Genomic DNA, 21292 nt, shown 5'->3' on the forward strand with positions numbered 1-21292 from the left:
AGACAAGAACTCTGGAACGTCAGAAGGGGTGGATGACGAAATTGACAGAAATGGAACATCACCATGTACCCCCTGACAACCCCAGCTGGACACCGACATGGATTTCCAATCCAATACTGGATTATGGGCTTGTAGCCATGGCAACCCCAACACGACCACATCATGCAGATTATGCAACACCAGAAAGCGAATAACCTCCTGATGTGCAGGAGCCATGCACATGGTCATCTGGGTCCAGTATTGAGGCTTATTCTTGGCCAAAGGCGTAGCATCAATTCCTCTCAATGGAATAGGACACTGCAAGGGCTCCAAGAAAAACCCACAACGCTTAGCATATTCCAAGTCCATCAAATTCAGGGCAGCGCCTGAATCCACAAACGCCTTGACAGAATACGATGACAAAGAGCAGATCAAGGTAACGGACAGAAGAAATTTTGACTGTACTGTACCAATGGTGGCAGACCTAGCGAACCGCTTAGGACAATCAGAGATAGCATGAGTGGAATCACCACAGTAGAAACACAGCCCATTCAGACGTCTGTGTTCTTGCCGTTCAACTCTGGTCATAGTCCTATCGCACTGCATAGGCTCAGGTTTAATCTCAGGTAATACCGCCAAATGGTGCACAGATTTACGCTCACGCAAGCGTCGACCTATCTGAATGGCCAAAGACATAGACTCATTCAAACCAGCAGGCATAGGAAATCCCACCATGACATCCTTAGGGGCTTCAGAGAGACCCTTTCTGAATATAGCTGCCAGCGCAGATTCATTCCATTGAGTGAGCACGGACCACTTTCTAAATTTCTGGCAATATACCTCTATCTCATCCTGAGCCTGACAAAGAGCCAGCAAATTTTTTTCTGCCTGATCCACTGAATTAGGCTCATCGTACAGCAATCCAAGCGCCAGGAAAAATGCATCGATATTACTTAATGCAGGATCTCCTGACGCAAGAGAAAATGCCCAGTCCTGAGGGTCGCCACGCAAAAAAGAAATGACGATCCTAACCTGTTGAACTGGGTCACCAGAGGAGCGAGGTTTCAAAGCCAGAAATAGTTTACAATTATTTTTGAAACTCAGAAATTTAGTTCTATCTCCAAAAAACAAATCTGGAATAGGAATTCTCGGTTCTAACAAAGAATTCTGAACCACAAAATCTTGAATATTTTGAACTCTTGCCGTGAGCTGATCCACACATGAAGACAGACCTTTAATGTCCATTGCTACACCTGTGTCCTGAACCACCCAAATGTCTAGGGGAAAAAAAAGGCAAAACACAGTGCAAAGAAAAAAAAAATGGTCTCAGAACTTCTTTTTTCCCTCTATTGAGAATCATTAGCACTTTAGTCTTCCTGTACTGTTGTGATAGGCAATTCAGTATCACAATGGACATAGCGGTCAGAGCACATACAGTGATCTGACAATAACCCAAAATAATAGAACGAGCTCTGAGACGTGGGAACTCTGCAGACCGCAATCCCTAATCCTCTCCAAACAACACTAGAGGCAGCCGTGGATTGCGCCTAACTCTGCCTATGCAACTCGGCACAGCCTGAGAAACTAACTAGCCTGAAGATAGAAAATAAGCCTACCTTGCCTCAGAGAAATACCCCAAAGGAAAAGGCAGCCCCCCACATATAATGACTGTGAGTTAAGATGAAAAGACAAACGTAGGGATGAAATAGATTCAGCAAAGTGAGGCCCGACTTTCTTAACAGAGCGAGGATAGGAAAGATAACTTTGCGGTCTACACAAAACCCTAAAGAAAACCACGCAAAGGGGGCAAAAAGACCCTCCGTACCGAACTAACGGCACGGAGGTACACCCTTTGCGTCCCAGAGCTTCCAGCAAAACAATTAGACAAGCTGGACAGAAAAAATAGCAAACAAATAGCAAAGAAGAACTTAGCTATGCAGAGCAGCAGGCCACAGGAATGATCCAGGGAAAAACAAGTCCAACACTGGAACATTGACAGGAAGCATGGATCAAAGCACTAGGTGGAGTTAAGTAGAGAAGCACCTAACGACCTCACCAGATCACCTGAGGGAGGAAACTCAGAAGCCGCAGTACCACTTTCCTCCACAAACGGAAGCTCCAGAGAGAATCAGCCGAAGTACCACTTGTGACCACAGGAGGGAGCCCTGCCACAGAATTCACAACACTCCTCCAAACATGATGAGTTTTGTTTCTACCAAACAGTTCTACTTTGGTTTCATCAGACCATATGACATTCTCCCAATACTGTTTTGGATAATCCAAATGCTCTCTGGCAAACTAAGATGGGCCCTGACATGTACTGGCTTAAGTAGGGGACACGACTGGCACTGCAGGATCTGTGTCCCTGGCGGCGTAGTGTGTTACTGATGGTAGCTTTTGTTACGGTGGTCCCAGCTCTATGCAGATCATTCACTAGGTCCCCCGTGTGGTTCTGGGATTTATGCTCACCGTTCTTGTGATCATTTTGACCCCACGGGGTGAGATCTTTTGTGGAGCCCCAGATCGAGGGAGATTATCAGTGGTCTTGTATGTCTTCCATTTTCTTATTATTACTCCCCCAGTTGATTTCATCACACCAAGCTGCTTACCTATTGCAGATTCAGTCTTCTCAGCCTGGTGCAGGGCTACAATTTTGTTTCTGGTGTCCTTTGACAGCTCTTTGGTCTTCACCATAGTAGAGTTTGGAGTGTGACTGTTTGAGGGTGTGCACAGGTGTCTTTTATACTGATAACAATTTCAAACAGGTGCCATTACTACAGGTAATGAGTGGAGGAAAGAGGAGACTCTTAAAGAAGAAGTTACAGGTCTGTGAGAGCCAGAAATCTTGCATGTTTATAGGTGACCAAATACTTATTTTCCACCTTAATTTGCAAAAATAAATCTTGCCAAATCAGACAAGGTGATTTTCTGTATTTGTTTCCTCATCTTGACTCTCATACATGTGGCCTACCTATGATGTTAATTACAGGCCTCTCTCATCTTTTTAAGTGGGAGAACTAGCACAATTGGTGGCTGACTAAATACTTATATATATATATTTATATATATATATACTGTATATACAGTACAGGCCAAAAGTTTGGACACACCTTCTCATTTAAAGAATTTTCGGTATTTTCATGACTATGAAAATTCCGGTGACTACCTCTTGAAGCTCATTAAGAGAATGCCAAGAGTGTGCAAAGCAGTCATCAAAGCAAAAGATGGCTACCTTGAAGAACCTAGAATATAGGACATAATTTCAGTTGTTTCATACTTTTTTGTTAAGTATATAATTCCACATGTGTTAATTCATAGTTTTGATGCCTTCAGTGTGAATGTACAATTTTCATAGTCATGAAAATACAGAAAAATCTTTAAATTAGAAGGCGTGTCCAAACTTTTGGTCTGTACTGTATATATAAGCAAACTAAAAGTGACAGTCTGGTTCAGAGGAGAAGAGAACTCTGCCCTCACAGGCTTACAGTCTACATGGTATTTGGGAAAGAGAGAGTAGGTTAGTGAATTGGAATAGCACAGGTAATAATAAGGTGGCAGTGGAGTTATAGCAGGTTGTAGGCTTTACTGAAGAGTTGAGTTGTCTGGTTGCATCTGAAGGTTTTCATCAAGGAAGATAACCTGAGGTAGTGAATTCCGGAAAATAGGTGATGCTTGGGAAAAATCCTGGAGACAATCGTGTGAGGAACATACAAAGGCAAAGGAAAGAATAATTTCTTGTGGAAAATACTCTTTAAAGGGGTTGTCCTGTCCAAGTCACTCTGTGTGACTGCTGAATTATGAGTCCCACAGCACACACACTGTGCGCTGCAGGAATTTACCCATTGCTGACCTGGGACCAGAGGGTATGTTTGAGTTATACAGTCATGGTGAAAAGCATTGACACCCCTGCAATTCTGTCAGATAATACTCATTTTCTTCCTGAAAATGATTGCAAACACAAATTTTTTGGTATTATTATCTTCATTTAATTTGTCTTAAATGAAAAAACACAAAAGAGAATGAAACAAAAAGCAAAACATTGATCATTTCACACAAAACTCCAAAAATGAGCCAGACAAAAGTATTGGCACCCTCAACCTAATACTTGGTTGCACAACCTTTTGCCAAAATAACTGCGACCAACCGCTTCCGGTAACCATCAATTAGTTTCTTACAATGCTCTGCTGGAATTTTAGACCATTCTTCTTTGGCAAACTGCTCCAGGTCCCTGATATTTGAAGGGTGCCTTCTCCAAACTGCCATTTTTAGATCTCTCCACAGGTGTTCAATGGGATTCAGGTCTGGACTCATTGCTGGCCACCTTAGAAGTCTCCAGTGCTGTCTCTCAAACCATTTTCTAGTGCTTTTTGAAGTGTGTTTTGGGTCATTGTCCTGCTGGAAGACCCATGACCTCTGAGGGAGACCCAGCTTTCTCACACTGTTAGGTGCCACAGGTAAGTTACAGGTGCTGTTTTTTTTAATTTATTACACAAATTAGAGAAGCATCACATGATTTTTCGAACAGTGCCAATACTTTTGTCCACCCCCTTTTTTATGTTTGGTGTGGAATTATATCCAATTTGGCTTTAGGACAATTCTTTTTGTGTTTTTTCATTTAAGATAAATTAAATGAAGATAATAATACCAAATAATTAGTGTTTGCAATCATTATTAGGAAGAAAATGAGTATTATCAGAATTGCAGGGGTGTCAATACTTTTGGCCATGACTGTACATACTCTCAGGCAGTGAGCCTGGCCTTGCTTCCATACACTTTTATGTAGCGAGGCCATGCCCTCTAGTCAGCCACGCCACAGGACAGCCACATGACTAGGCGGGTCACGGCCTCTCTCCATACTAGTGTATAGAACAAGGCCACACCCACTAGACAGTCTCTGGCCGAGAGTGTGTATAACTTATACATACCCTCTGGTCCTAGGTCAGAAACTAGTGAATCTCCGCAGCGCACACACTTGTCACGTGAGTGACTGCAGACTTGTTGACTTTGACCTAACAATCCCTTTGAGGAAATTTGTTTTGACCCAGCTTTTTATAGAAGAGGTGTAGGCGTGTTTAATTCCTTCATAGCTGTGCAATCTTCCATTATGACGTTTCAGTCCCCTCTTCTTCCAAGATCCATAACTTTTTTTTATTTTTCCATCAACATAACCTCATGAGGGCTGGTTTCTTATGAGATGATTTGTTGTTTTAAATTATATAATTTTTTTTTACCATAAAATGTACTGGAAAACAATTCCAAGTTTTTATAGAAGGTATTGAAACTATAAAACAGCAATTTTGCTGTGGGGCATCAAAGAGTACTAAGATGACAGCCATGGAAACCCATTATTTGGCTTTTTGATAGCTTTTTATTTTATAGGATGGGTTGTTACGGATGCGGCGATACTAAATATCTGTACCTTTTTTTTACATAAATAAATTTATGTATTGGATTCATATTTTTCATTTTTTTTTCTTTATTTTGTTTTTTTTTAAATATTTTTCCAATTTTTATTAACTTTCTTTTTACTTTTTCACGCTGTTCCAGGATAGGACATTAGAGATGAGCGCACCTTCCAAGGTTCCTTTCAGTTCACCAAACGTTTGGACGTTTGCCGAACATGTTCACTGATGAACGTATCTGAACCCCACTAAATTCATTGGGAGGCCAAACCAAATGTATACACAACTCCTTAACGTGAGAAAAAGATTCCCAAACAGCTAAAGTTAGGGGTAGACACCATGAAAAGTGGCATCAATTGACCCACAGTAGAAATTTGCAAATGGCACAGCAGCAGTCAGCCATGGGCCATGCATAAGGAATCAGGGCCTGGGCCAGAATTTACAGCTTTGAATAAGGCTATGTGCACACGCTGCGGATTAGGCTTAGGAATTTCTGGTGCGAAATCTGCCTCTCCTGGCAGAAAACACACCTGCAGATTTGTCTCGTTTTTTTGTGCAGTTCTGTAGCATTTTTTGTGCGTTTTTGCTGCGGTTTTCTTGCGGATTTGCTACGATTTTTACCCCTGCGGTTTTCTATAATGGAATGGGTACAAAAACGCTGCAGATTCACAAAAAAGAAGTGACATGCTACTTCTTTTAAACCGCAGCGTTTCCGCAGCGGATTTTCCGCAAAGTGTGCACAGCATTTTTTTTTTCTCATTGATTTACATTGTACTGTAAATCAATTGCGGATCTGCAGCGTTTCTGCACTGCAAAAAACGCTGCGGATCTGCAAAGAATCAGCAATGTGTGCACATACCCTTAAAGATTCAATGAGGACCTTGTGGTTAAGGGAGTGGTGTAAGCCTTCTTAATGCCAGCCCTGATACCTCATGCATCTCCTCTAGTGATGCATCACCTCTAGTGATGTATTCAAGCTGTCTAGCAGCCGCAAATCATGCAGCTGCATCGACATAAACTAAATCTCCGAGCACGCCGAAATACTCGGAGACCACCCGAGCATACTCAGAGAAACTCGAGTAACGAGCATACTCGCTCATCACTAAACACCTCCATTTTTTTTCCCAGCCACACTCAAATGGCACAAACATTAGTTTCATTCAGTGCTATTAGTAGAAAAATTTAACACAGATAGTTGACCTATCAATTGACTCATAGTAGAACCTTTTCTAATGGCACAGAAGCAATCAGCCATGGGCTTTGCATGAGATATCAGGGTCTAGGCCAGCATTTACCTCATGCAACACCTCCAAATTTTTAATTTGTTTTTGAGCCATGCTCAGATGGCACAATCATCAGTTTCATAGAGCACTATTGGTAGAAAAATGCATGGAAAGTAACCCAGGTAGTTGAGTGAAAGTACGTGCAGACCTGTCTTCTGTCTGGGAATCCTCCTTACACAGACAACCCACCAGATGGAGACTGAACTTGGAGTCTTCACATTTAAATAAGGTATTGTCACACACCGCGAATGAGGCATCAATTTCCACAGAGCAGAAATAGTATAATAGGCATCTGACATACCTACTACTATAGGCAACCCACCAGATGGAGACTCAACTTCGAGTCTCCAAATTAAAAAAATTTTTTTGTTAAATCAGCAGCAGTTGCCGACAGCAGGCATAGAAGCCACAACAAAAGTGTCACAGACTGCAATAACACAAGATCAATGCATGACACTAAAACCAACACCATTGATAGTATGCCTAGTCTAAGCATGGGGTGCAAAAGTCATTGGAGATCCATGACTTTATCTTGATGAAAGTTAGGTGGTGTACACTTCCAGGGGCCAGCTGGATTTGCTTATCCATCAGGTCTCCACCAGGAGCGCTGATGACACGTTCTGAGAGATAGCTGGCTGCTAGGCATCACAAAACCTCCAAAGCATGACAGGCGAGCTCAGGCCACTCTTCCATTTTGAAAGACTAAAATGACAAAGGGTCCCAACCTCACCTAACGGCTTTGATATTGCAGATACTCCTGCATCACACTCTCCAGTTGTTCACAATGTGTCAGACTTGTACTCGTTCTGCTGGTGCACGGGCTGGTCTTAAAAAATGTGTGAAGCAACTCACAGAAATTGCTTATGCCACGTACACTGCTGCTACTAATGTTTTTTTGATGACACCTTGACATTCCTGGGGTTGGATGTCTAGAACTGAGATGCACACTGTATGCCTCACTACTGTCTTTGGGAAAACTACTCTTAAGATTGTCTACAAACGTGTTTCAATACTGCAGCATGCTTCCAGGGTGGAAGCATCTGGCTAAATTTTCTAATTACTGTGGACCTAATAGAGTGGCAACCAACTAGTTAGCACTATCTCTAACCCAAAGAATATGGTCATCATGTTGAAGATAGTGTAGCAAGAACATAATGCTTCCATGAGGTCCAAGTCCATGCTGTGTTGGTGGCGGGGTAACACTCAAGGTTGCTTCCACCGTCCCGTCCTTCCAATCACAGACAACAAAAAGGTTATCATTATCCTCTTCATCTCCTGACTGTTGTGCGTCCATCACCTATTCCTCCTCATCCTCTTTTATTTGTTCCTTGGCTCCTGCACCTTCACTAACAGTTTGTCTAGTACCATGACCTCTCCCGATCATTGTAAGCCAACCTCCCATGGCACAAACCTGTGTGATGACAGTCTGGAAATTTAAGATATTGTTATCCCTTCCGCACCCTTCTCTGCTCCCACCTCTTCCTCTGGGACCACCACTTCCTCACGCAGATTTTTCAAAGTGTGCTCCAGCATGTAGATGAACAGAATAGTGATGCTGATAATGGCATTATCAGGGCTAACCATCTTAGTAGTCATTTCAAAACTGTGCAAAAGGGTGCAGAGGTCCTTCACATGTGCCCCTTCCGCAAGCGTGATTTGCACCACATCTGGGTTGACCTAGGCTATGCAAAATGGCATACTGCACCAGGGCTTGAGCTTCAACCTGTGCAGAGTAGAATTCCACAGTGTCAGTACATCGCAAATCAAATGGTTAACTGATAGGCCAAAAGACCTCCATAGAGATACAAGTCAATGACCTGCGGGGTGCAATCGTAGGAAGTGAGCACACAGTGACCGTTCTTTCTGCAGCAGCAAATCCAGGCCAGGGGAGTGGTGGAGAAATTGCTGTACCACCAGGTTGAGGATGTGAGTGTGGTTGCCCTGGCATAGGACCGCCACCAGGTTTGCACTGTTATCACACTCGGCCTTCCCTGGCTCCAGGTTCAGTGCAGACATTCATTGCCCTAACTTGGCTTGGATAGCTGTCCACAACTCTTGAGCTGTGTGACTGCTATCTCCAAGACATATTAATTTGAACACTGCCTGATTGTGGTGACCAATGGCTGCACAGTGCAGAGGTAAGGGGGATTCTATCTGCAATATTGAAACAAATGTCTGATTAAGGGAGAGGTTGAGGGCACAGGTGGAGGGCCTAGAGAAGATGGAGGAGCCAGAAGCAGTGAAGGAAGTGTTAGATGCAGAGGTTTGCCCCACAAGCCTTGGGGAATCAAAGACTTGTGGAGCAGCCCCACAGCCACCAGAGTCTCCTATTGCTTAGTCAGCAAGATGTAACGCCCCTGCCCTTGTTCACTTGTCCAGGTGTCAGTGGTGAAATGCACCCTGGCAGACATAGATTTTTTCTGTGAACAGGTGATGTGGTCTGAGACATTTAGCGCAGGCATAGCTTTCTTAGAGATGTAATGGCGACTGGGCAACTGGTACTGGGGGACTGTGATGGCCATCAACTTTCAGAAACTGTATCCACCAGGCGGAAAGGCAGCATTTCCGTGGACAACCAATTTACAAATAGTACACTCTCTTAACTTTGTCATGTGTAGGAGTAAACATTATTTTACGTGACCACATCTGCGGGACCGAGGGCTGGCTAAGAGAGGGCGGAATACAGAGAACAGGACAAACTGCTGGACTGTGAGTGAGGTGCAGGTGGAGATGTTATGGTGGGTTGAGAAAGATGTGTTGTGCTAGATGACACAAAACAGCAGTCATATCCATTTTCATAACAACTGATGGGCTCTCACTCACCCCAACTGTAGGAGGTAAACATGTCAAGTTTCTGTGGCCAGAGACCTGTGTGAGAAGACTTGGCATGGTAATGTAGAACGAAGAAGCAGCAAATGTGGTTGATGGTGGGTGAGGCCTGCTAGTCAACATTTTAATATAATGAGATTCTCATTCTAAGGCATGTTGATCGCGCATGTGTCGGTTCATGCATGCAGTTGTCAAATTATTAAATTTTTGGTTCTACTGAGTTTTTTTTTGCAAATTTGACAGATGACATGAGTTAGATCATGCTTTGCTCTCTCCAAAAAGGCCCATGCTAGGCAACCCTTGCTGCCCTGCACACTCGCTACGATCGGTGCTTGCCACAGCCAGAGTTGGGGCTGAGTATGCAGGGCTTGTCCTGGTTGCATCTCTTCGTGTCTGTGTGGGAAGCTGCAATGTAATCTCTTCATCTTCCTCCTACTCATCATCTTCCTCCTCCTCCACCACCTCTTCTGCTGAGCTACTCAGCTGCGTAATTCTGGGTTCACACATGGAATATATATAACCTCATCATCATCATCTCTGTTCTTACACTCCTCACCCTGAGAATCACCCTCTTCCTGCACTGACACCACAGTACAGTCTGTATGTGCCTGTGGTATCTGATTCTCATCAGAATCAACTCCACCCTCAGTGGTTAACATCTGGTGATGAGGGTCTGGATTCTGCTCAGACACAAATTCGTCCGGCTCTGGATCCAACATGAAAAAATTTTTGGCCATCGGTGCAGATGCTTTCCTCCTCCCGATTCTGTGAATTTTTGGGGCTGACCTCTGATGCCCATGGAATAGAATGTGTAGACAGCTCTGCAAAATGGCCCATCTGGGGTTCCCCACAGTCAGTTGGGCATTTGGCAGTTGGTGACATGCCGAGAAACAAGGGTGATTGGGGTGCCACCTCTGAGGACTGTACTGTGTGTGCTGTTATGGTGGAGGAAGAGGAGATGTAGCACTTGCCATCCACTGGAAAACATTCTCTTTCTGGCCCTCATCTACAACGTGTACCACTGAGCAGCTGTCAAAGAAAGGGAAGTGAAGTAGCCTGCCCAGTAAGAGATGTTGTCAGTAGTCTTTGGATAGGACGAGACGGTGTTTGTTCAGTTGAGCTTTCATTAATATTAACAATTAACCCACGTACATGTCGAACACAGCCTATTCTCCCTTCCACCAAAACCTCCCTTTTCCCCCAACTCATGTTGTATGTAAGCTTCCCCTCTTGTAACCTGCTGTTTCACAACCTTAGGCCCATACCTGTCAGGGATCTGTCACAAAATCAACACTCACTATTTATTTTCTTAGATAGTGTGCCTGAACAACACTGTTATACCGATTTTTAAGAGGAAATGTGGCCTTCTGAGTTTTCACTGCCTCCTAGCTGCACCCCAATATTTAGGCCTAATCATTTTTAAGCGGAATTCTGGTCTTCTGCTTTCTCACTGAAACACAGTTTTATCGCAACAATTCTGTGCTGACAGAATCCCTTTAAGCACTTTACAAATCTATCTAAAGCTGTTTGCATTTTTGCTGGGTTGCAACTACTGACATCAAGTTGACTGCGGCATTAGTTTTCAGTTGGTAAAGCTTTGATCTCTTGTATAGATGATCTGAGTCTGCTATTTTCAAAACTAAGAACCAAAACCGAGTGGAAGACATGTTGTAGCTGTTAGTGCAGCAGACAACCTGCTGAAATGTTTGTTGCCTATGACAGCTCATACTGTTACAATGTCAATGTATGACAAGTAGAACCATTCTTGTAAAACATACCATGAAACAATACGAAGAGTCATTACTTAATAGTGCAGACACTAGCGGGTGTAAAGGTCGTACGCCACATGCTTTAGAGAGCGCCACCACCCACGATGGCCACTTGCACATTCTTTGTACATTTATGTTCTGAGAGCCCCCAGCTCTTGCCTCTTTATCTAGGCCCATGAATGTATACACTGTTTGTGAAGAATACAGTCTACATTATATTAGTAATGTAATTTCCCCACCACCACCCTCCGACCTCCTATAAAAAGTCAGCTTTTCCCAATGTCCTTTACCAAACCCTTGCATTCTTGAATACCAATGTAAAGTGTACGTAGTCACTGATTATGAAAATAATTCATAATGTGATAATGTGATATCGTAGCGCTGTTACCTGGTGATAAAGGAAAGGGCTTTGAAAATGTTCTTGCTATTTATTGTAAGATATTTTATGGTAATGCATTTCCATTATACAGCCAGTCCTTCTTTATATTAGGACATAATACATTTAGGGGAATGTTCCCAGCAGCACACAGAACCTCAGGAGATAAGTGTTATTGACATGAAATCAACTACACGAGGAGCAGTGCCGTGTAATGCGAGGGGAGTAATGGGGAAGCGACGATAACGGAAATCTCTCAGCAGTTTTAACTTCCCAAGATGTCCCTTGTAAAGCAGTTAAAACATTATTTTATTAATTATACTGGTTGAATAAACTAGAAATAGAAGTGTCCTGTAGGATTTACCAACCGTCCAGAAATTCCAGGACTGTCAGTAAAAATTGTTGACTTTTTTGCCTTGTCTGTAAAAAATTATTTTGGCATACGTGATTTTTTTTTATCCTGAAGAAACTTATATGATTCTTTTGACTAATTATTATCATTTTTACAGTTCACATGTCTTCTTATCAGAGTTATGGGCTGTACACATGTGTCACTTATAATCATAATGATTTATGATGGTTTTCCAATATGTCTATAAAATGTTTTCTCTGTCTGTGGTTTTTTCAAAAACCTGTCCAGAAGAAATAAAAAGTCAAGTTGGCCACCCTGGTGTCCTGTGAATGCTCCCCAGCCTCTCTTTTCTGGCTCACCAAGAGAAGAAGGGAGATGGGTGCTAAAGATAGTCAAGAATGCCCAAGATACGGAACAGTTAGGATACACCCCCTCACTGTGCAATTGGGATTTGCACTTATTTACACAGAAAGTTTTAATTGCTTTACATGTTGCCTACCCAGTGCTAGCAAAGGCCTATGCTTTTATGTCAAAGGCGTTGGACTTAAGGTCCCGTTACACTAAACAATTTACCAACGATCACGACCAGCGATACGACCTGGCTGTGATCGTTGGTAAGTCGTTGTGTGGTCGCTGGAGAGCTGTCAAACAGACAGCTCTCCAGCGACCAACGATGCCGAAGTCCCCTGGTAACCAGGGTAAACATCGGGTTACTAAGCGCAGGGCCGCGCTTAGTAACCCGATATTTACCCTGGTTACCATTGTAAATGTAAAAAAAAAAAAACACTACATACTCACATTCCGGTGTCTGTCACGTCCCTCGCCGTCAGCTTCCCGCACTGACTGTGAGCGCCGGCCGTAAAGCAGCGCACAACTGTGCTTTACGGCCGGCGCTGACACAGTGCGGGAAGCTGACGGCGAGGGACGTGACAGACACCGGAATGTGAGTATGTAGTGTTTTTTTTTTTTTACATTTACAATGGTAACCAGGGTAAATATCGGGTTACTAAGCGCGGCCCTGCGCTTAGTAACCCGATGTTTACCCTGGTTACAAGTGAACACATCGCTGGATCGGCGTCACACACGCCGATCCAGCGATGACAGTGGGTGATCCAGCGACAAAATAAAGTTCTGGCCTTCTAGCTTCGACCAGCGATGTCACAGCAGGATCCTGATCGCTGCTGCGTGTCAAACACAACAAGATCGCTATCCAGGACGCTGCAACGTCACGGATCGCTATCGTTATCGTTCAAAAGTTGCTCAGTGTGAAGGTACCTTAAGATTGGGTGTTATTTTCTTTCCTTTGCTTCAGATGGGCCTCTTCAAATCAATGTTCTTATGAGTGGTAGGATTTATTTACACACAACAATTGTAAAGGAAATCTGTCAGCAAGCTTTTAACATGCAATCTGAGAGCAGCAAGAAGTAGGTGCTGAGTATCTGATACCTGCGATGTGTCACTTATTAGGCTGTGTGCTGCTGTTTCAATAAAAACAATCTTTTATTAGCAGATTTTCACTACAGGACTTGGTGAATCATGCCTCCTAGTCAACTGCTCTGTGTGATCCCGCCACCCCACTGATAGCAACTTTGTCAATATACAGTGTACACAGAAGTAACAATCTACTTTCCGGGTTTATTATCTTACCCAAGAAGAGATCCATAACTTATGAGACACAATATAGTTTATTGAAACATGTATAAAACATTAAAATATAAATATAGGGGTTTATCTTATAGGTATTAGGGAACCTTTTTGCACCCTTCATGTGACCTTATACAGTATCAACATCATCAGCTGCGATCCCCTGCTGTAATGGCTGTATACTCTTTTGCATCCTCCCCTGCCCTTGAGATGTGGTACGATCAAACCATGTTTCTGCACAGTCAGACACAGCCATTGCACAGTACACACCAGGGGAAAATGTACTTATTTTATAAAGATTTATAAGATTATCGCAGCACAGGAACATTTTTTTTAACACATCCCATTATGAAACTTATTATTATTCAAAAATTTATTAATTAAGATGTTGATTAAAATTAACTTTGCTCATGGGAAAACTCCTGTATTTAAGCACTTCTATTAACTGACGTCTGCTGCCACCAGAAACATACTCCAGTCAGGAATTGGAGTACATTTCTAGAGCAAGTTATGCCACTAAGGTAACTTTTCATGAATTTGACAGGTGGGTGTAAGCAAACATTGTCCCACATATATCCTGCCACTGCTATGACCATATTGTTGTAGCTGGCTGGTACTGACATGTAGTCGCCAAGTATCGCAATATTTTTGTGCAACTTCAGAGATGCGCAAAAATATTGTGACAATCAAGGTGCTTTATGCCATGATTATGTCATAAATACCTTAATAAATTGGCCACCAATTCTCTTGATAGAATTAATATTTCTGTTCTGTACAGTTCAATATTCAGTAGTCATCTGATTATTACTAGTGATGGGCGAACCAGTGGATGTTTGAATCCAACAGGTTCAGCTGAACAGTTAAAAATGTTTGGTTCAGGTATGAAAATAGTACCCAAATCCAAACCCGGAACCAATTCAGATGAATGTGGGCCCGAACATCCATTGTTTGCGATGCTGTCATCTGCATGACAGAGAGGCAAACACTGTCTCTGATTGGTGGTAAGATCATTACAGCTGGTCAGAGCACTGTGGCTCCCTCGCTGTCAGATGATAGTGTAAAAACTTACCTCCAGTCACATGCGACAGCTTAAGAGAGTACTACTCCCATCAGCCTACGCCTGCTGTCCTTGATAACAGCAAGAACAGGCGGTCTCTGATGGGAGTATTCATCATAAATACATTTTTTTTCAAATTGGTTGGGTTCCCCGTTATTTTTGATAACCACCATGGCAAACTGACAACTGCGGGCTGCAACTCTCAGCTGTCAGCTTTATTATGGCTGGTTATCAAGAATAGAGAGGTCCTCAAATTGTTAATTTAATTATTTAAATAAATGTTGTAAAAAATGCTGCCAATTTTTGACAACCAGCCAAGCTAAAGAAGACAGCTGGAGGCTAGTATTCTTAGGCTGGTAGGGAGCCATGAACATTGGCTCCCTTCAGCCTAAAAATAGCTGCACACATTAGATGTACCAATTCTGTCACTTTTTCCAGCTCTTCCCACTTGCCCTGTTGCAGTAGCAAGTGGGGTTAAAATTTCTGGGGCTGATGTCAGCTGTTTTATGGCAGCTGCCATAAAATAGCTGACATCAAGCCCACCAGTTAGCAATGGAGAGGCATCTGTCCATTACTAATCCAGTAGTCAGGTTGTAAATAAACATACAGCCAGAATAAAGTCCTTTATTTGAAATAAAAATACACAGTTTTACTTTTTATTTAAAAATAAAAGAAAGTTATACTCAACTTATGCCCACTGTTGTGAATTCTGTGGCTGAATTCACTCCTGTGGTCACAAGTGGTACTGCAGCTTCTGGGCTTCCTCCCTCAGGTGCTCTGGTGAGCTCGTTGGCTGCTTTGTTATTTAACTCCACCTGATTCTGTCTTCCTTGCTCCTAGCCTATGTTCCAGTGTTGGATCTGAGCTTTGGATCTTTCCTGTGGCCTGCTGCTCTGCTTAGATAAGTGCTTCTTTGCTTTTGTTGCTATTTTGTCTGTCCAGCTTGTCTATTCATTTTGCTGGAAGCTCTGAGACGCAAAGGGTGTACCGCCGTGCCGTTAGTTCGGCACGGTGGGTCTTTTTGCCCCCTTTGCGTGGTTTTTTGCTTTAGGGTTTTTTGTAGACTGCAAAGTTCTCTTTGCTATTCTCGCTCTATCTAGAATATCGGGCCTCACTTTGCTGAATCTATTTCATCCCTACGTTTTGTCTTTTCCTCTTGCTAACAGTCATTATATGTGGGGGGCTGCCTTTTCCTTTGGGGTATTTCTCTGAGGCAAGCCAGGCTTGTATTTCTATCTTCAGGCTAGTCAGTTCCTCAGGCTGTGCCGAGTTGCATAGGTAGTGTCAGGCGCAATCCACAGCTGCCTTTAGTTGTGTTTAGGATAGGTTCAGGTATTGCGGTCTACAGAGATTCCACGTCTCAGAGCTCGTTCTTTTGTTTTTGGGTTATTGTCAGATCACTGTATGTGCTCTGATTGCTGGCACACTGTGTCACTGGATTGCCATCATAACAGTACAAGGAGCCACCTAATGATTCTCAATAGAGGGAAAAAAGAAGTTCTGACATCATTTTTTTTCTCAGCTCTGTGTTCAGTCTTTTTTTTCCCCTAGACATTTGGGTGCTTCAGGACACAGCTGTGGACATGGATATTCAGGGTCTGTGCTCTTCAATGGATAATCTCGTTATAAATGTACAAAAGATTCAAGATACTATTGATCAGAAATCTATGCTAGAACCAAGAATTCCTATTCCTGATTTGTTTTTTGGTGATAGAACTAAGTTTCTGAGCTTCAAAAATAATTGTAAGCTATTTCTGGCCTTGAAACCTCATTCTTCTGGTAACTCAGTTCAACAGGTTTTGATTATTATTTCTTTTTTGCGCGGCGACCCTCAGGACTGGGCATTTTCTCTTGCGCCAGGAGACCCTGCATTGAGTAGTGTCGATGCGTTTTTCCTGGCGCTCGGATTACTGTACGATGAGCCTAATTCAGTGGATCAGGCTGAGAAAAATTTGCTGGCTTTGTGCCAGGGTCAGGATGATATAGAAGTATATTGTCAGAAATTTAGGAAGTGGTCAGTACTCACTCTGTGGAATGAATCTGCGCTGGCAGCTTTGTTCAGAAAGGGTCTCTCTGAGGCTCTTAAGGATGTCATGGTGGGTTTTCCTATGCCTGCTGGTTTGAATGAGTCTATGTCTTTGGCCATTCAGATCGGTCGTCGCTTGCGCGAGCGTAAATCTGTGCACCATCTGGCGGTATTGTCTGAGATTAAACCTGAGCCTATGCAGTGCGATAGGACTATGACCAGAGTTGAACGGCAAGAACACAGACGTCTGAATGGGCTGTGTTTCTACTGTGGTGATTCCACTCATGCTATTTCTGATTGTCCTAAGCGCACTAAGCGGTTCGATAGGTCTGCCGTCATTGGTACTGTACAGTCCAAATTCCTTCTGTCCATTACCTTGATATGCTCTTTGTCATCGTATTCTGTCATGGCGTTTGTGGATTCAGGTGCTGCCCTGAATCTGATGGATTTGGATTATGCTAAACGTTGTGGGTTTTTCTTGGAGCCTTTGCGGTGTCCTATTCCGTTGAGAGGAATTGATGCTACACCTTTGGCCAAGAATAAACCTCAGTACTGGGCCCAGCTGACCATGTGCATGGCTCCTGCACATCAGGAAGTTATTCGCTTTCTGGTGCTACATAATCTGCATGATGTGGTCGTGTTGGGGTTGCCATGGCTACAAACCTATAATCCAGTATTGGATTGGAACTCTATGTCGGTATCCAGCTGGGGTTGTCAGGGGGTACATGGTGATGTTCCATTTTTGTCTATTTCGTCATCCACTCATTCTGAGGTCCCAGAGTTCTTGTCTGATTATCAGGATGTATTTGAAGAGTCCAAGTCCGATGCCCTACCTCCGCATAGGGATTGTGATTGTGCTATCAATTTGATTCCTGGTAGTAAATTCCCTAAAGGTCGTTTATTTAATTTATCCGTGCCTGAACACGCCGCTATGCGCAGTTATGTGAAGGAATCCCTGGAGAAGGGACATATTCGCCCATCGTCATCACCACTGGGAGCAGGGTTCTTTTTTGTAGCCAAGAAGGATGGTTCGCTGAGACCGTGTATTGATTACCGCCTTCTTAATAAGATCACTGTTAAATTTCAGTATCCCTTGCCATTGTTATCTGACTTGTTTGCTCGGATTAAGGGGGCTAGTTGGTTCACTAAGATAGATCTTCGTGGTGCGTATAATCTGGTGAGAATCAGGCAAGGAGATGAATGGAAAACTGCATTTAATACGCCCGAGGGTCATTTTGAGTATCTAGTGATGCCATTCGGACTTGCCAATGCTCCATCTGTGTTTCAGTCTTTTATGCATGACATCTTCCGTGAGTATCTGGATAAATTCCTGATTGTTTACTTGGATGACATTTTGATCTTCTCAGATGATTGGGAGTCTCATGTGAAGCAGGTCAGAATGGTTTTCCAGGTCCTGCGTGCTAATTCTTTGTTCGTGAAGGGATCAAAGTGTCTCTTCGGTGTGCAAAATGTTTCATTTTTGGGGTTCATCTTTTCCCCTTCTACTATTGAGATGGATCCGGTTAAGGTCCAAGCCATCCAGGATTGGACTCAGCCGACATCTCTGAAAAGTCTGCAAAAGTTCCTGGGCTTTGCTAATTTTTATCGTCGCTTCATCTGTAATTTTTCTAGCATTGCCAAACCATTGACCGATTTGACCAAGAAGGGTGCTGATTTGGTTAATTGGTCTTCTGCTGCCGTGGAAGCTTTTCAGGAGTTGAAGCGTCGTTTTTGTTCTGCCCCTGTGTTGTGTCAACCAGATGTTTCTCTTCCGTTCCAGGTCGAGGTTGATGCTTCTGAGATTGGAGCAGGGGCGGTTTTGTCACAGAGAGGTTCTGGTTGCTCAGTGTTGAAACCATGTGCTTTCTTTTCCAGGAAGTTTTCTGCTGCTGAGCGTAATTATGATGTGGGCAACCGAGAGTTGCTGGCCATGAAGTGGGCATTCGAGGAGTGGCGTCATTGGCTTGAAGGAGCTAAGCATCGCGTGGTGGTATTGACTGATCATAAGAACCTTACTTATCTCGAGTCTGCCAAGCGCTTGAATCCTAGACAGGCCCGTTGGTCGTTATTTTTTTGCTCGCTTCGATTTTGTGATTTCGTACCTTCCGGGCTCTAAAAATGTGAAGGCGGATGCTCTGTCTAGGAGTTTTGTGCCCGACTCTCCGGGTTTATCTGAGCCGGCGAGTATCCTCAAGGAAGGAGTCATTGTGTCTGCCATCTCCCCTGATTTGCTGCGAGTGTTGCAAAAATTTCAGGCGAATAAACCTGATCGTTGTCCGGCGGAGAAACTGTTCGTCCCTGATAGGTGGACTAGTAAAGTTGTCTCTGAACTTCATTGTTCGGTGTTGGCTGGTCATCCTGGAATCTTTGGTACAAGAGAGTTAGTGGCTAGATCCTTCTGGTGGCCATCTCTGTCACAGGATGTACGTACTTTTGTGCAGTCCTGTGGGATTTGTGCTCGGGCTAAGCCCTGCTGTTCACGTGCCAGTGGGTTGCTTTTGCCCTTGCCGGTCCCGAAGAGGCCTTGGACACATATTTCGATGGATTTCATTTCTGACCTTCCCATTTCTCAAAAGATGTCAGTCATTTGGGTGGTCTGTGATCGCTTTTCTAAAATGGTCCATCTGGTGCCCTTGGTTAAATTGCCTTCCTCCTCTGATTTGGTGCCTTTGTTCTTCCAGCATGTGGTTCGTTTGCATGGCATTCCTGAGAATATTGTTTCTGACAGAGGTTCCCAGTTTGTTTCAAGGTTCTGGCGAGCTTTTTGTGGTAGGATGGGCATTGACCTATCTTTTTCCTCGGCTTTCCATCCTCAGACTAATGGCCAGACCGAACGAACCAATCAGACCTTGGAAACATATCTGAGATGTTTTGTTTCTGCAGACCAGGATGATTGGGTGTCCTTTTTGCCGTTGGCTGAGTTCGCCCTTAATAATCGGGCCAGCTCGGCTACCTTGGTCTCTCCATTTTTCTGCAATTCTGGGTTCCATCCTCGTTTCTCTTCAGGACAGGTTGAGTCTTCGGACTGTCCTGGTGTGGATTCTGTGGTGGACAGGTTGCAGCAGATCTGGACTCAGGTAGTGGACAATTTGACCTTGTCTCAGGAGAAGGCTCAACTTTTCGCTAATCGCAGACGCCGTGTGGGTCCCCGACTTCATATTGGGGATCTGGTTTGGTTATCTTCTCATCATATTCCTATGAAGGTTTCCTCTCCTAAATTTAAACCTCGTTTTATTGGTCCGTATAGGATTTCTGAGATTCTCAATCCTGTGTCCTTTCGTCTGACCCTCCCGGACTCCTTTTCCATACATAATGTATTCCATAGGTTGTTGTTGCGGAGATACGTGGCACCTATGGTTCCATCTGTTGAGCCTCCTGCCCCGGTTTTGGTGGAGGGGGAATTGGAGTATATTGTGGAGAAAATTTTGGATTCTCGTGTCTCTAGACGGAAACTCCAGTATCTGGTTAAATGGAAGGGTTATGCTCAGGAAGATAATTCCTGGGTTTTTGCCTCTGATGTCCATGCTCCAGATCTTGTTCGTGCCTTTCATGTGGCTCATTCTGGTCGGCCTGGGGGCTCTGGTGAGGGTTCGGCGACCCCTCCTCAAGGGGGGGGTACTGTTGTGAATTCTGTGGCTGAATTCACTCCTGTGGTTACAAGTGGTACTGCAGCTTCTGGGCTTCCTCCCTCAGGTGTTCTGGTGAGCTCGTTGGCTGCTTTGTTATTTAACTCCACCTGATTCTGTCTTCCTTGCTCCTAGCCTATGTTCCAGTGTTGGATCTGAGCTTTGGATCTTTCCTGTGGCCTGCTGCTCTGCTTAGATAAGTGCTTCTTTGCTTTTGTTGCTATTTTGTCTGTCCAGCTTGTCTATTCGTTTTGCTGGAAGCTCTGAGACGCAAAGGGTGTACCGCCGTGCTGTTAGTTCGGCACGGTGGGTCTTTTTGCCCCCTTTGCGTGGTTTTTTGCTTTAGGGTTTTTTGTAGACTGCAAAGTTCTCTTTGCTATCCTCGCTCTATCTAGAATATCGGGCCTCACTTTGCTGAATCTATTTCATCCCTACGTTTTGTCTTTTCCTCTTGCTAACAGTCATTATATGTGGGGGGCTGCCTTTTCCTTTGGGGTATTTCTCTGAGGCAAGCCAGGCTTGTATTTCTATCTTCAGGCTAGTCAGTTCCTCAGGCTGTGCCGAGTTGCATAGGTAGTGTCAGGCGCAATCCACAGCTGCCTTTAGTTGTGTTTAGGATAGGTTCAGGTATTGCGGTCTACAGAGATTCCACGTCTCAGAGCTCGTTCTATTGTTTTTGGGTTATTGTCAGATCACTGTATGTGCTCTGATTGCTGGCACACTGTGTCACTGGATTGCCATCATAACAGCCCACTCTACTAATACAAATTCCATTGAAGCTCTCGTCTCCTGTAAAAAAACAAAAATAAAAAACAATCTCCCTCACCTGTCCAACATACTGTCCCATGCCGTTATCAATGTTTGCGATAAGTGGTTTTCAACCTGGACATTGCCAAGTTGTGACTGTCCAGGCTGAAAACTATGAGAGAAAGAGCTGCTGCAAGCACAG

At 43.7% G+C, this 21292-nt stretch overlaps 1 protein-coding gene across 2 annotated transcripts in view; it reads left to right on the top strand.

The window, feature by feature from the left end:
* Window positions 1-21292, top strand: part of PRSS12 (serine protease 12) — a 305892-nt gene that overhangs the window by 170854 nt on the left and 113746 nt on the right. The window lies entirely within an intron of this gene.

The sequence above is a fragment of the Ranitomeya imitator genome, chromosome 1, assembly GCF_032444005.1.
Source record: "Ranitomeya imitator isolate aRanImi1 chromosome 1, aRanImi1.pri, whole genome shotgun sequence".
In the NCBI taxonomy this organism is placed as follows: domain Eukaryota; kingdom Metazoa; phylum Chordata; class Amphibia; order Anura; family Dendrobatidae; genus Ranitomeya; species Ranitomeya imitator.